The sequence below is a fragment of the Sus scrofa genome, chromosome 1 (genome assembly GCF_054392235.1).
Source record: "Sus scrofa isolate SSC_HxYL_T2T_F1_AM1 chromosome 1, Sscrofa_HxYL_maternal_Yorkshire_Landrace_v2.0, whole genome shotgun sequence".
In the NCBI taxonomy this organism is placed as follows: Eukaryota; Metazoa; Chordata; class Mammalia; order Artiodactyla; family Suidae; genus Sus; species Sus scrofa.
Genome location: NC_139383.1, coordinates 217467206 through 217484119, shown reverse-complemented (window position 1 = coordinate 217484119; position 16914 = coordinate 217467206). Strand labels below are relative to the sequence as shown.

General features: G+C 43.9%; 1 long non-coding RNA gene across 1 annotated transcript in view; it reads left to right on the top strand.

Annotated features, from left to right (window-relative positions):
- LOC102162053 (uncharacterized) overlaps window positions 1-16914 on the top strand; it is a 29638-nt gene that overhangs the window by 11786 nt on the left and 938 nt on the right. The window contains exon 4 of the long non-coding RNA XR_014821260.1: window positions 15200-15262. This is a non-coding gene — a long non-coding RNA (uncharacterized LOC102162053). The remainder of the gene's footprint in view (window positions 1-15199; window positions 15263-16914) is intronic.

Below are 16914 nucleotides of genomic sequence, written 5' to 3'. Positions count from 1 at the left end.
TTCTCTAGAAACAAAACTTTAGCAAATATCAGTGTGGAATTTATTCATGTTTTATTTAATTACTTGGGGCATTTAATGAAAGAATGAATTATTAAGTGAGAACATTGATTGTTCCCTGTGTATGGCAAGAAGATCTCCTGTGTATGCTTAAAATAGCTCCATAAAATGTAGAGCAGGCCACAGTAAATTAAAGAAAGGAAGGGAAATGGCATGAGCATGGAAAACACAATTTAGCCTGTAAGTCTGCCTCACATGGCAACCACACCCTGATTACTCTCACACCCCACACACCCAGGACTGCCAGCTCTCTGGGATGCTGTGAGCACTGGGTTCCTGAGCCAGAATGAGGCTTACTGTCTTTGGTGTCTGTGTCCCTCCAGACCCTCTATCCTTATTCACACTGCTCTAGGCCCTGGAAGCATTGCTTTTTGGCTTTTCATTGGGTTTGTCCAATGGGAAGCCCTTGTAGGATATGGGAAGGAGGGAGGAGAGAAGCTTTGAGGAATTTATCCCCTTGATTCTTTCTACTGAGGTTCTTATTCCTCTCCAAAGGCGCTCTCTCTCCTCTCTCCCTCTGTCTCTCTCTCTCTCTCTCATGCTCTCCTTCCGGATTCTAGAAGTTCCAGGTTCCTTCCTCTTACCCCTTTGGGCCTTGAGGTGGTAACAGCTCCCTTGTCTTTAGACCCAGGGTGCTGCACCCTCCCTCGTGTGGTGCCCTCTGTGCACACTTTGCAAATAGCCCTTTCATTAAGCCTTTCTAGAATCCTTTGGATTTGACTGTGCTGTATGTTTCCTGCTAGGCAGTTAGCAATGATACCAGTCAAATCTCACTGGTGCTAAAGGCTGAGCAAACTGGAGGGAAGGAGGCAAAAGGGGAAAAGAGAAAATCAGAAAGAAGTGAGGGTGTGAGGGCAACGGAGAGTCCTCACTGGAGGACAGAGGGGTAGAGAAGGCCAGAAATAAATTTGGGTCACTCCAACAGAGCAGAAAAGTGATGCATGGGGCAAAGAGATGAAACACAAACCTGGAAATCTGGGACCACCCATTATGTTTGGACTCACCAGCCCTTGAGAACCTCCTATCTGTCAAGGGAAAGGCACACAGGATGGTCCACACAGGTGGGCTGGAGTGCTCAGTGCAAGGGTAAATTAAGTCACATTTAAGGCAGTAGCCTCTGAGCGCTCCACTGTAAGATGCAGTCTGGGAGTTAATGGTTAAATTTTATATAACCCAGCATTTTGACATAAATCTACTTTATATTCCATATATTCCAAAAGGAAAAGCAATATTTGCTGAGGACCTGCTCCTTGCCTGAACAGGTGTGTTTTAATCCTCAAAGCAGCTGAAAGTAGAATGGCATTATCCCCATTTTATAGGTGAGGAAGGACCTTCGGTGATGTTAAGTAACTGGCCTGAAGCTACACAGCTAGTGTGTTTCAGAGGTGGGAGCTGAACAGAGCTTTTGTGATTTCACTGAGCAACCACACTATCTCAAAAATAAGGAATCCTTATCCAGAGTGATCCATAAACATTTCCAGCAGTGGAGGCATGTTTATACACTTCCGTGCTCTGCTAGAGACTCATGGAAGTAAGTGAGTGAATCTCTCTCAGTGGCACTGATCTATGTTTTCAGTAAGAAGCCAGAAGTAGGACAAGGTTGAGTCTCAGATGTAACTATTAGGAAGAGTGAGAGACAGACAGACTCAGAGACAGAGAAGCTTACATTTTCCCTCCTTTTTACTCTATGCATTGTGCTCCAAGTGGTCAGCCCTAGGTTGGTCTTAGTCGGTTGCCCACTAGGACATGTTCTATGTTCTATGTCCTATGGAATTGCCTCCTATGAGAAATGAGTAGAAAGAAGGTCTGAGATTTAAAGGGAAAGAAACACAATCAGCCTAGGCTTTCTAACCAAGCATTCTCTTCAGTGCAATCCAGCAGTTACTGGAAGCACACAGAGCCCAGTTCAAATGAGAGCATGGCTATCTTTTAGCTGTGTGACTTTGGACTAGTTAATCAACATCTCTGAGCCTTTTCTTTCCTAATTAAAAAGCAAGGCTAATATTATTCTTCTAATTTACAGGGTCATTTTGAAGGTTAAATTAGCATTTTGAGAGTTCAAGTGTGGTTCAGCAGGTTAAGAACCCGACTAGTATCCATAAGGATGCAGGTTTGATCTCTGGCCTTGCTCAGTGAGTTAAGGATCTGGCGTTGCCATGACCTGTGGAGTAGGTCACAGACCAGCTTGTGGCATAGGCCAGCAACTCAGCTCCAATTCGACTCCTAGCCTGGGAAATTCCATATGCCATGGGTCCGGACCTAAAACAAAATCCAAAATCATTTAAGCATAAAATACAGTGGTTTAAATGCAGTGGATTAAAATAACTAATCCTGTTGTCATTATCTCCGTTATCAAGGACTTCAAAGACTTGTTGGAAGGATATGTGACTAAGAGTTGATTTTTAGGAAAAAAATATGTTCATTCTGAACAGTGTTTCTCAAAAGGAGAACAGAGCAAGAGAGCCAGCTTTGGTCCCTCTCCTTGAGTGTTGGGGCCAGCCCCCTAATTTTTCCTAGCCTCAATTTTGGCATATGTAGGATAGGGCTAATAATGTACCAGCTCCCCAGAATATTGCATTAATGTCATAGATAAAATGGAACATGGCACCTCAGATCATGGCATTTGCCAGGAAGTAAGAATTCCTTACATGTAACAGCACTCATCCAGTTTCGGCCACCTTTGATTGGCATCTGAGTGGTGTGCATTGCAGGACCAATGTTTTAAAGATCTCCTGCGGTTTCCAGAAGCAATTTCTTGATTCATTTTCCTTTCTAATTGCCCCCCTTGGAAGAAATGGACTTGCATTCGTTATCCAGAGACAGTGTGTGAACTGGGGTTGGGAGCAATCGTGGACGAGGTGCTGTGCTCACGTGTGCACATGTTATGTTTCCAGGGAAACTGAGGTTGCTCTGCAAAGTCCCAGCTTCAAGCACTGGGGTAGGGTGGCTCATTTGATAGCTCTGACACAGGATTGTTGCTAAGGATATAATGATAAACCCTTATTGGGGAAAGCTTTCCTTTGTGGAAGGTTTGTTTTGTTTTTTAATAATTTCTCGTAAAACAGGAGTTCCCATTGTGGCTTAGCAGAAATGAATCCAACTAGTATCCATGAGGATTCGGGTTCAATCCCTGGGCTTGCTCAGTGGGCCGGGGATCTGGCATTGCTGTGAGCTGTAGTGTAGGTCGCAGACATGGCTTGGATCCTGTGTTGCTGTGGCTGTGGTGTAGGCCAGCAGCTGTAGCTCCGATTCAACCCCTAGCCTGGGAACTTTCATATGCCATGGGTGCAGCCTTGAAAAGCAAAGAAAAAAAAATTTTTCCCCTTAAAACAGAAGCTGATTCCACAGCACTTGAGTGAGTGACTGTTACATGTCATACCCTGGGTTTGGAAGCCTCACTTCTTTAATACTTATTGAGATATCAGTTTCTGCTAAAATTAATAGAACAATGCACCACCAGGCTTCTGGCCACCCCCAGGGGGGTTAATATCCAAATGCCTCTTAGGAGCAGCTGCACATGCCAATGGGACTACACTCTGTTCTCCTAAGTTTATTCTCCTATTTCATTTTCAGAGGAAAGACAAAAAGGAATAGGAATCCCCAGGCAAAAAGTACAGATATCAAGAGCCATTGCATGGAGCTCTAAGAAGGCTGATGGGCAGATGGGCAAAGGTGCAAGAGCAAAGATGTGGTGGGTAAAAAAGAGGGAGGGCGAAGTGAGTGTGATTGAACTTGAAGCTAAGTCAGCTCTTTCTGACTTCCTGTTGCAAACTAATCTCTAAGCATTTCTGTGCTGTCCTTTTCATAAGAAAAATATCTTAGGCTTCCCTGGTGACTTCTTCTGCAAGAGATTTCAGAAAAGCAGGTAGTGGAAGGAATGTTTACATGAGGCACATGAAAAGGTTAATTAAAGAGAGCATCTAAACCCTAGGGAATATACTCTAGATACTTGTATTCATGGGCTTCTGATTGGTGTTTCCAGCCTGCACCAGCTTGGCAATGGGATACTACTGACAATAGATTGTATTAATAAGTATGAGGATGAAGGAGAAGACTCAAATAGATCCTCTTCTGCAGGCAGTCAGGAAACTCAGAGCAGACATGAAGCAAGTTTGTGTTTGCTGGCCAAATAGGAGGATGGAAAGAGAGAATGATTATAAACCTACCTACCCACTCTTTCAGTGGCCATTACTTTGCCGTGGAAAAGGCAACATCCAACAAACCATGGACTCTAAGAACCAACACTGTAGGGAGATATCTTTCGGGTCAAAAAAATTCTCACTAATCCCTGCTTTGCAGAACATCAGTGAGTACATGTAATATTCGCAAAACCCGAGCTTTCAATAAATCAGAACACAATGGAGGCATTGTCTGAACTCGACAAACAGTCCTCTGCTCCCACCACGCAGAACACTCCAGTCTGTGTGCAGCCGAAACTCAGCCCAATCTTATCGAACTCAGTTGATTTATGAGAGGAAAAACCTAGAAAGGGAAGCAGCGAAATAATGATATTAATTCTAATAACGCACTGACTAGTGCCCATATAAATCACTCTCCCCACTCAGATTGATTTCATGAGAGTAAGAATTCCGTGCATAAACTCATCTCCAGCTGCCCAGGCAGCCGCCCAGGGCCTCCTCGTGCAGATAGAGCTCTGGAAGAAGGGCCACTGGAGGGTCTGCTGGAAGTTCATAGACGTTTTGCCTGAGAAAGGCCTGTGGGATCAGCCCCAGAGGTACCGATGTAATTGGCCACACACACAAATGTTGCCGCATCCGAACATTTTTGGCAACTCATGAAAGCTTCATTCCTAGAGGCCACTTGAGTGTCCAAATAAAAGGGGATTTTTGTTAGTGAAAACTGGAAAGAATAACCCATCCTAGGATCAGGCTAATAGGGCCTGGCCTGTTAAAATGTAACACTGGGCCGGCCAGAGTTTGAAGTGTTGCTGGCAGGGATTTGGAGTAGCCGTGAGAAGAGCCAAGCAGCTCTCACAAGGAAAACTCTGCTGGTGAGAAGAGCTTTCCACAGCCCAGAGAGTCTCTATGGCCCACCTCGAGGGTGAGAGCTTCTTCGAGGGCAGGGATCTTCCATTCAGGGCAGAAGGGAGAGAGCCTGGGGTTGCTTTTGCCTCCCTCACCCCTACCCCAAGCTCCCCTCCCAATTCCCTACCCCTCCCACTAGGCTGTGTGATTCTAGGCAAGGGAGACTCTGTGGCTGACCTTCAGGGCCACTTCTGCACATGGCCTGGGAACAGCCGTTGCTCTCCGTGTGTTTGCAGGGTGTTGACAGCCCTGGGCTGAGGGAGCTGGGGGAGGGAAGCAGAAAAAGTGATGCTGTAGAAATAAGGCCACAGAGGCCTTCTCTTATCACCAAAGGGCCCCCAACTGAAGAAAGTTCTACTACTGCCTGTTTCACAAAGGAAATGCCTTCTTCTACTGGAGGCCAATCCAAACCAATTGACTTAGACGTGGAGCCAAGGCCCTGAGGTTCTGCCTCGAGCATTGCCAGATAAAATCCTAGATGCCCGGTTAAATTTGAATTTCAGATAAATAATGAATAATATTTAAATCTAAGTATCCCAAATATTGTATGGGACATAATTGAACTAAAAAATTATCTGTTGTTTATCTGAAATTCAAATTTAACTGGGCATCCTGGATTTTTGTTTGTGGTGTTAGGTAGAATTCTTAGATACCACCAATGACTCTCACCTTTGAATAACCTCCTCCCCTGGAGTGTGGGTAACACCAGTGACTACATGAGACATCACTTCTGTGATTGTCTTAGATTACGAGGCAAAAGGGAGTTTTGCAAATGTAATTAAGGTTACTAATCAGCCAAGTTTGAGCTAGTCAAAAAGGAGATTATCTGTATGGTATAGACCTAACCATTCAAATGCTTTATATCTAGATCTAGAGGCCAGAGACAGAAGTCCATGATTCAAAGCAGGAGAGGAGGAGTGTTGAAGGAGAATACTCTTGTGTTGCAGAAAAGGCCTTGTGCAGGACACAGCAGTTGGCCTCTAGGAACTAAGAACAGCCTCCAGTTAATAGCCATTAGGAAAACAGGAACCTCGGCCCTATACCTCAATGATCTGGATTCTGACAACACCCTGAAGGAGCTTGAAGCAGGACCTCAGGAGAGATGGCAGGCTGCCTGATCCTGATTTTAGCTGTGGGAGACCTAGAGCAGAGAACACATCCAGGGACTGTGGGCCCCTGCAACATGTGAGAAGAAAATTTTGTTGTTTTCAGATGCTAAGCTGGTAATGTATTAAGCAGTAATCGTACATTTGCGGAGTTCCCACTATTGCTCAGCTGTAAAGAACCCAACTAGTATCCATGAGGATGCAGGTTCGATCCCTGGCCTTTCTCAGTGGGTTAAGGATCCAGTGTTGCCAGGAGCTGTGGTGTAGTTCAAAGATGCTGCTTAGATCCTGCATTGCTGTGGCTGTGGCGTAGGCTGACAGCTGTAGCTCTAATTTGACCCCTAGCCCAGGAACTTCCATATGCTGCGGGTGTGGCCCTGAAAAAGAAAAAAAAAAGAAAATCGTACATTTGCTAAATCTCACAGCCCTGTCTGTATCCTGTGGTCTCCAAGACACACTTTTAGGGGTTCCTAGTATTGGCAACAAGGATGGAGGATGAATGAAGGGACAAGGGAAACCTAAATGCATCCTCTTGTTAGCAACTTAACAGGAAAGAGCAAAAGCAGGAAGGCAGACCCTAGAATTGTCTGCTCTGGTGCTCGTGTCATGGGAGGAGGGGTGACCTGGCTTCCTAGACCCCACAGCCACCAAATCACAATTTAGACCTATACACACACACACACACACACAAACACACACACACACACACACACACATACACACACACACCCCTATACACCTTCTTTCCTAGGGAGAAATGTGGAAGACAAGCTTATCACTTGTCTCAGAGGTGAATACAGTTGCTAGTTCTGCAGATAAATATGTGGTGTCAACCAGAGCCTATTACTGATCCGAAGCTGTAGAAATGCATGTGTTCCATGTAAGGATAAACTCTGTTTGTTTGTGGGGGGGTGGGGGGGAGGAGGGGTGTGAATATAAACAGAGAAGGCAAGGGCTGTGCCAGTCTAGAACTTTCTCGGGCACCAATTCAGCTTCCATTCAGATCATGTAAACAAGCCCTCAGAGTCTAACAGGAATTTGGCTATCATTTTTAAAAGGGTCAGAGGACTGGTTTCGTGTTTCAATTCTCCAAATGTTCTTTTGCTTATGGATTCCCCTAAATTCCCTTCCCAACAGCTTCTTCTGTCCCTCTGGCCTCATGCTACCCTTGAAAGTGGCCAGAGGAAACTCTTAGGTGTCAGCCAGTCAGCTTGGAGAGATTCTCTTTCATCCCCTGAGTGTCTGGAGATGTGAGTTTAATGAGAGGCATCGACCTTTGAATTATACAAATGGACCTCTTTAGCAATCACTTCCCTCCCCAGTCCATACCCTCCCTCAGCTTTTAATCTTCTCAATTATATTTCCTTTTCATTGATTACTACTTTGCTAACTTTCGGATTGAGCAGGCAGGAAAGCCTCAGCCACACAGGTAATGCAATTGCTTTTTGAGCCTGACGCCGGCCTCTCACCTCCTGAGGGGGCTTTCAGGCCCCCCTCCCACCCTGTTGGGTCTTGGCCAGACCCTTGGCCTTGTATTGATTTTGCAAGAGGGCCCCTTCCATCCAAAGCTCTGTGGAGTCCTGGTTAGGAAGATGGGGTTTCAGTTCTGAGCTTCACTAGCAGAGATGAGGGGGGTGGCAGGTTGCTGCCAGGGGTGTGGGAAGGGCGCTCACAGAGGCTGGCTGTTCCCAGCGAGGCCTGGGAGTGGCAGGTGATGGTCCTGGGAGCAGGGAGCTCTGGGTCCTGTTCCCACCTCTGCTCTGACTTTTTGAGTGACCTTCATTGAACCCCTTAACTTTCTGTGCTTTCCTCTCTGCGCCATCTGTAAGGGGGAGACAATGACACTTGTCTGTGAAAGTGCTTTGAGGGATACTGGCATAAAAGATGCAATGTAAAAGCCAGTGACTGGCCGTGCTTCCCATAAAGAGCCCCTTGTTTGCATCTGCAAGAGGCCCCGTTTTGAGGGCTAAGAAGAAAAATGGAGAAATTTCCTTAATATCGAGGCCAGGCGGAGGACATGGCTGGGGACCAGTTTGCAATCCCTTCTGTGGCTGAGGGCTCCCAAGCTGCTGCCTGGATGTGAGCTCAGCGAGGTGCATGCTGGGACCTGGCTGGCAGCACAAACAGATCCCTGGTCTCTGCACCAAGCAGGACCCAGTGCCATATCAGGATTAGCCAGGGGACCTACCCAGCGGTGGCGGGGGGCCTGCCTCCTATGATTTACGGGCACTGACGCAGGGACCCGGTAGAGGAGGGGGGAGGCAGGGAACTTTGGGGACATTCTCAAAACTGGAGGTTGTTCAGAGGAAATTACTCAATAAAAACCAGGTTTCTCTAACTGAATAGATCAATTTACAGCTCATAAGGTGGAAAAAGTCTGAGCCTTCAAGATCCTGCTTGGGCGGGTCTCCTGTAAGCTTTCCTCTCTTGGCAGGGCAGCTGTGGCTTTGGCTCTCTCAGGCCGGGCACCCCTTCTGTAGCTTTCAGGGCCAGCATTTTTCTCCCGTCCTGTTTCTCTCTTTCTCTGCTACTTAAATTTTTCTGGTTAAGCTTCCCCCTCTCCTCTCTTACAGGCCCCCCACTTTCACCTCCCTACAGTCCTATTAGAGAAGCCCCTGTTGTTTTTGTTTTCCTGATAAGACAAATTCTTTTTCCGTGGTTCCCCCCACCCCGAGCTGCCTCCCCCGCCCCACGGCTGGTCTCCATTGCCTCTCTTCCCTCTGTTTTCCCTTCAGGTCCTCAAAGCTTCTCCCTTTCTCCTCCAGCAGCCCATGGTCGGTTTTTCTGCACACCTCTCAACCTCTCTATTTCTCCCTCTCTGCCTTTTATCTTCCCAGCCCTTCTCTTTGGTTGCTCTCTTGGCCTTTCTCAGTGGCTACTGCAGTAATTCATCATGAGCGTCCAGTGACACCATCACCTATTGACTGGGCTTCTTTAAGTTTGCACTAAAGCAACAGAGTTCTCAGGGAGGCAGGATCATAGGAAGATGGACAGGGCCCAGATGGAGCTGTATTGGAATTCCATCATCCATCAATCATCATTCATCCATGTACCCATCATCCATCTATCCATTCATCCACCCATCTCCCCATCCACCCATCCATCTATCCAAACTTTAATCATTCCTTGATTTATCCATTCAACAAACATCTGTTGAAACATGCTACTTGTCAGGCACTGGGCTAGGTACTCAAGAAGGGTGATCTAGTGTAGAAATGAGTCTTGAGTTCAGTTAGAGTTAAGGAGAAGTATGTGATACCAAGAGACTATCTCCTCAGAATATGACCTACTTAGGAATGAGGAATTAGGCTGAGATCCGAAGGCTGAGAGGGAAGAACATGCAGGCAGTGAGCATGACTTTTGAGAAAGCTTGCCATTCCTCATCCCTACCAAATCCTTTCCTAATTGCAGGCCAAGGACTCTGGTTCTTTTAGCAGAGATCAGGACTTATTGGGCCATAGACTTGAAGTGCAACACATCTCTGACTTGGGTTCAATGACTTAAATATAAGTCTAAGTGGTAAATGGTCGACATCTATCCTTTCCTGGGAACAGACTTTGTAGGGGGTACAGAAGGCATTTGACACCTGAAGGTGGAAGAGAGTCATCTCTGGAATGTGGATGTGTCCTTAGGATGGTGAGCTCGCTCTATTTGGTGCTGGGGGGACCCTGAGGGTTTGAGGGAATAACCTACATTTCCTCCTCCGCCTGCCCTTCCAGGCGTCAGTTGGCTGGCCCAGCAAGCTGCTCCTTCCTTCTTTGGGGTCTCAGTCCTTCCATAAACTTTGGAGACCAGGCGGTTCTAGAAGCCCAGCACCTCCCTCCTCCTTCTCACTGGCACTGGTCACAAATTCACAGCGGCCCTTGGGTTTCATGCCTTGATGGCCTTGTAATTGTTATTGGAACTTGCCTTGGATAGATTTACGGTAATGAACTCACCAAAATAGCAAACCCGTCCAGGGCCTCTCTGCAGACAGGGTCTTTCCTGAGTGAAGATATTAGAAAACCATTCTGCAAAGGAAAAGCAATACTGACTGGTGACTTCAAGTTTAGGAAAAAATACCACTGTTTGGGTTTTTCTGTTGGCCTCTAACTTTAAACACTTCATTGGCCAGTTGCTAACCAACACAGTTTTTGGCCAAGATCCTGTTTATGTTGGCACCAAATGTATGTATCACAAGCAGTTTGTGTGTTTCTGGGCATGTGTGTATGTGTATATGAGTCTGTATATGTTACAGATTCCAAAACTTTTGAACACAAAGTTTTGTACTTTTTGAGATGGTTCTGGCCAAGAAAGCTAGCAACTAGTAGGAAGGGCATCCATATGCATTAAGGACTAGCTTTTAGGTCACCCTACCCCATCACAGCCACCCACAGGCATGGCTGGCCTGGTATGGAGCTTTCGGACCTCCCCAGCCCCCTGTCCTCCTGAGATATGACTGAGTGGAGTGGCCTCTGCCCAGTGAAAGGGGCCCTGGGGACATGGGCGCATGCTGTGTCACCTCTGTCTGAGGACCAGAGGGCAAATCATCAGGAATGCTTGGGACCAGGAATTTTCTCCTAGCTGGGGCCAGAAAAGCTCCATGTTTTTGTGGCTTGGCATTAAGCAAACAGCTGCTTTTTTGTTCTCTCCTCAAATTATTTGTCCAAACAAAAGGCAACTGTCGTGGAGAGAAACGTACAATTTTTTCCAGCGTTTGCCCCTTTCTGTGCCTCCTTTCACAGCATGCTCTCTGACTCTGTGCATTTCCACAGCTCAGTGTCAGATTTCCAGCTGACAGCAAGGCAGGGTTTGCTGCTCTGGAATGTGAAAGCCACCCTCGGCCTCTCTCGGGCCTCCTGACCCAAGGCAACTTCAGGACTAAAGGCAACTTTCACAGGATGGCACCTTCCCTGTCCAAAATCCCCAAGGATTTCCTAAGTCCATAAATCATGAATTGAGAAACATCCCCTCAGAGACTGAAAGTTTGGGAAAATAGTGAATCCTGAAGGAAAGATGGGTTTCCCCTCAAACTCTCATTTCTTTGGAAAGTGTAGAGACTGAATCTTCCATCTAACAAAGGATTGCGATTTAATTGCAAGTCATCCTTTAGGAAAGACTTGGCTTATCAATTTGTATCTCATTAGAATATGGTAAAATATGCTAAACAGCACAACTAAATGATAGAGAATTTAATCTTGCTCTCAGGCTTGTTTGGATTAGGCCCTGTCCTTATCTCCTCAGCACACTCATGACTCTCCTTTAAGACTTGGGGCAAATGTCACCTTTCTGGTGGGGACTTCCCATGTCACCTGACCCAAAGCCACCCTCACCTGCCCTGCAGAATTAGGGTGGCCTTATTCGAGCTCCCATAACTCTCCCAGCACTGGCATGTCACCATGTTTACACTTTTTGCTCCAAAACAATTTCGGATTTGTAGAAAAATTTCAAAAAGAGTATAAAGATTTCCTCTAAATCAGTGTTTCTCAACCTTTCTCTCATTATCGGCCTCCCCTTCTCCCCCAGCCCTTTCTAGGTTGGTTTTTTTTTTCCTAATTGCCTTCTGCCACAAAATTTTAATACCACAGATCTACTGTAAATATACTTGTGAACTCCATGAATTTCTTAGCTTTACATGGAAAAAGAGTGAGTTTTTCAGTCCCCAGGAACAATTTTCTTTCCTGGGAGTACCATGTTGCCTCATGGAGAATGCATGCTATGTATCCTTTACCCAGATTCCCCTAATGTTAATATTTCCCCATATTTGCTTTATCATTCTCTCTCTAAATGTGTGTATGTGTATATATGTGATATATATGACATATATACACATAAATATACATCTTTATACATATACACAGGATACATGTGTTTTTTCTGAATTGTTTAAGTTGCAGACATGATGCTAAATGCCTTAGAAAGCATTTCTTGTAAACGAAGACTTTCTCTTTGCATTTTAACAACAAAAAATTTTTTTTAAACATTTCTATCTCCTTCTCATGGCTATAAGTGTCTCAAGGTCTACACCTTGTTTCTTAAGCATCTTTGGAGACTAAGTACCAGGAAATGTCCTGGCATATAGAAGCAACTATTATAAAATAATACATTTCATTAGAATATAGCATATGCCATGCATTTTGATATAATTTCCGTATAGGTTAATTGATATGATTGTTTTTTAATACAAAATATATAAAATATGTCCTATACATGATGGATATATTTTATGTTATATATTTTGTATTAAATAATGATGCAAAAACACATTTTTATTTGCAAATGAATGGAAATCTCAGGGTCATCAATATAAGCATCAGTCACAATGTATTCTATAGTTTCTGAAGCTGAAAGAAATTGGAAAAGCTGAAAGTTTACAGACTTTGGCAGTTGCTCCCAAAACAGTAAATAACAAAAAAAGAAACTGCTCACCTGATGTCAGTTTCACAGAATGGTACTTGGAGTTGGTTGAGCTTCGCACATGCCACTCAGGTCTCCACATTTGTGCTGCTTTTTGGGAGGCAAAAGTGATATAGTAATTTAAACACTGTCCTGTCTTCTTGTGTTCTCTCACAAATATTTATTAGCAACCTTCCATTTGACAAGTGAATATCAGAGTCTCCTGAATTTTGTTTATTTTGTTTTGTTTTGTTTTTCTTTCTTTTCTTTTCTTTTCTTTTCTTTTTTTTTTTTTTTTGCTTTTTAGGGCTGCACCTGTGGCATATGAGGCATATGGAGGTTTCCAGGCTAGGGGTCTAATCAGAGCTACAGCTTCTGGCCACAGCCACAGCCACAGTAATGCTAGATCCAAGTCGTGTCTGTGACCTACACCACTGCTCACAGCAATGCTGGATTCTTAAACCACTGAGCGAGGGCAGTGATCGAACCTGAAACCTTATGGTTTCTAGTTGGATTTGTTTCTGCTGTGCCACAATGGGAACTCCTATTTTTTTTGTTTTCCATATGCTAAAAAAATTTACCTAGCTCACCTTTGCCTTGATTCCCTTGATTGCAAAATGTAGATCAACACATTGTGCCTTGTGCTGCTCTTAAGTCATTGGTTACCATGGTATGGGGTATGCTGGGCACTGATGCTTCATGGATTCTAGAAAGAGCAAATGTAGAACAAGATTCCAGGGACTAGGATGACCCAAATGGGACTTATTCAAAGAATTTGGCATCAAAAATGTGAAAATACTCAGTATGAATAAATACCCACCCCATGGAACATGTAGATGATGTACAAAACACGTAAAATATGTATGTCACATTAAGTTCTTTTAAGATAAATGATTTTGATGAATTAAATTTTACCAATAAAACATTGACACTCCTAGCATATATGGAAAAGCAGTTGTTAGTACTTGCTATTCTGACCACTATTTAAACATTTTCTTGACCTTCTTGAAGGCTGCCAAATACCACTGTGTCCTTGGGCCTCTTCCATCCCATGCAGCCTGCTCACCAGGTTATCCCAAATATCATGCAAGAGTCCCCAAACTTGGGGGAAAGCTTGGGTTGAGAAGCTGAGAAAAAGGCCCTGCGATTCAGTGGGTACAGAGTGAGAGTACATCAAAGAATAGTCTTCTCCAAATAACAATTCTCACGATTGCTGTTTCCAAACTTTGTGCCTTTTATTTCCTGTGCCACACATGGCCAGGAGAAGCTATTCACATCTTCCAAGCTCTGGGACAAGACAACCAGGGACAGATCACTATGAGGGCTGAAACAAGTTGTGGCAGAAGGTCCCCTGTCACTGACGCCTGAGCTGGAAGGACCACAGAGGAGTGACATCTCACCCTGTAGTTCTCTAGACAAGATAAAGTCCCTTTGAATGGAAGTGACTTGATTAAGGTCACAGAACAAGTTACTGGCAGAGCTAAGACTAAAGTCCAGGTTTGGCCCCTAGTCTGGGCACTGGGATACTTTTTTTTTAAGCTCTGCTGTTGGAAAATTTAAAGATGAATGGATGAGATTATGTTTTGTTTCCACTTCTTCAAAAGAAACAGTCTACATAACTTTAAACACCTTATGTACCATTACTTGAGATGATCAAAGGGCTCAATTAGGTATCATATTAAACTCATTCGACAAAGCAACAGAAAAGGTGTCCTCATCCACTTTTAATTCCCCCATTTTGCAGATGAAAAAAATAGGGTCTAGTTGCAGGCAGGGGTGGCACTGTGAGCTTTTGTTGATCTGGCAGAATTTAAACAAAGATTTTCTTTGCTAATTCAGGTGCCTGTATCATTTCTATTAGATTACAGAGTTCCTTAATGGCAGGCTAGGTATTTTGGGCAATTGAGGTTTGATTTTACTTCCTTCTCATGTCCCCTTGTGAGTATCTCCTCTCTAAGCCCCTATGTGCACACATTAGGGTATATTCTGGATCCCTTTTCTTCCCCACAACTAGGCTCTCCCTCTCCTACTAACAGTGGTGCTGCACATACTAGATTTTTTCCAAATCCCTTTCTGTATTTAAACATATCTATCCTGGAGTTCCTGCTGTGACACAATGCATTAAGAATTCAACTGCAGTGGCTTGGGCCACTGCAGACGCATGGGTTTTATCTGCAGCCTGGCACAGTGGATTAAAGGATCTGTCATTGCTGCAGCTGTGGCATAGTTTGCAGCTATGTCTTGGATTCCTTGGCTTCCTGGAAACTTCCATGTGCTGCAAGTGCAGCCATTTAAAAATATATATATATCCATCTTGCTGTGACTCTCTTGTAGCCCCATTCATCTGCTAGGGCAAAATGGCTTCCAATAGGTTCATCATAAAAATAATCTATACCAATGAATAAAACAAGCAATGTGTTAGTCTATTCCTATAACACAATGCTATAACTAATTAAATGCACATATGGTCTAAAATAATTCCCTCCCTTGTGGTACACTCAACTGTTTTGAAATTTTAAGTGCCTTTCTTTAAAAAAATTATATTTGCAGTAAAAAGGGTAAGATAAAAAGTAACTGGCTGATTAAAAACTCAGAGAATGCAATTCCATTTTGCAGGAGATACCAGCAATCATTTGCAGGAGATATTGATCAACCAGAGAATGCACATTTCTGAACCAGGTAAGTCCAGGGTCAGGGATGGAGGCAGGTTTACCTGAAGTCGTAACAACATCCAGTGGAACGAGAAGCCTAAAACTCTAGGTCACAGTCTTTACATTCAATTCACCGGAAACTCGGTTGTGTTCCCTAGTAGAGAATTTATGTGTTGCTACTCTAGCCTCTGAACTAGCAGAGTTCCAGGAATAAGAAGGGAATGTTTTAAAAGTAAAGCATTGGGTGAAGTTCTGGAGCTTCTTTTCCTACTTCTGTGCTTTGGTTAGTGAAATTTTGTTTGTTTGTTTGTTTTTGTCTTTTTGCCATTTCTAGGGCTGCTTCTGTGGCATATGGAGGTTCCCAGGCTAGCGGTCTAATCAGAGCTGCAGCCAACGGCCTACACCACAGCCACTGCAACGTGGGATCCGAGCCACATCTGCAATCTGCACCACAGCTCATGGCAACACCGGATCCTTAACCCACTGAGCAAGGCCAGGGATCGAACCCTCAATCTCATGGATTTGTTAACCACCGAGGCACTACAGGAACTCCTGAAATGTTTTTTGGCTATGGAAGAAACATCATATATGGGTCACTGGTTCACCATATATGTCACATTCTGCAGGACTCACTCAAGACTTGGAGTGTGGTATCTTCCACACAAAGCTAGAACAGACTGTTTACCACCCTGTGAGACTGGCTGCTTCTGGGTGATGGGATAGCACCACATAGCACCACGAATACCATAAGTTTAGTCTGTTGCCTCGCTTCTTTGAAAAATTATTTCCTTAGGCAGGACACAAAAAGCAAACCATTAATTAAAATGTGATGATTGAACTTCAGCAAAGTTAACTCCTACTCTTTGAGAAACTCTATGAAGCAAATGAAAAGGCTGGAGTTCTCATTGTGGCTCAGTACGTTAAGAAACCAACATAGTATCCATGAGGATGTGGGTTCAATCCCTGGCCTTGCATGGAGGGTTAAGTATCCATCATTGCTGTGTGGCATAGGCCAGCAGCTGCAGCTCTGATTTGACCCCTAGCCTAGGAACTTGCATATGCCACAGGTGTGGCCATAAAAAGAAAAAAAAAATGAAAATGAAAAGGTAAGCCACAGATTAGAAGAAATGATTCACCGTATATGTAAACAAAAATAACTTGTTTCCTGACTATGTAGAGAACTTATACAACTTGGTAATTAAAAAAAAAAAGAAAGAAAGGGCAAAATTTGAACAGACACTCCACAAAAGATATAAAAAACAGTCAATAAGCCTGTTAGAAGATGCTCCACATCACTAGACATCAGGGAATGAAATTTCAAACCATAAAGAAATAGTATACACCCATTAAAATAGCTAAGATAGAAAACATTGACATTACCAAATGTTGGTGAGGATGTCCAGCAACTGGAACTCTCCTGTATTTCTGATGAAATTATGAGATGGTACAATCATTTTTAAAAACAGTTTGTTGGTTTCTTAGAAAGCTAAATATGAACTAACCATATGCCCCCAAATTCCACTCCTTAGGTGTCTATCCAAGGGAAACAAAAATGTATGTCCACATGAATACTCTATAAGAATATTTATAGCAGCTTTATTCAGGAGACTCAAAACCTGGAAACAACCCAAATTTTTATTAAAAGATAAAGAAATAGTGGTATGTCCATACAATGTGTTA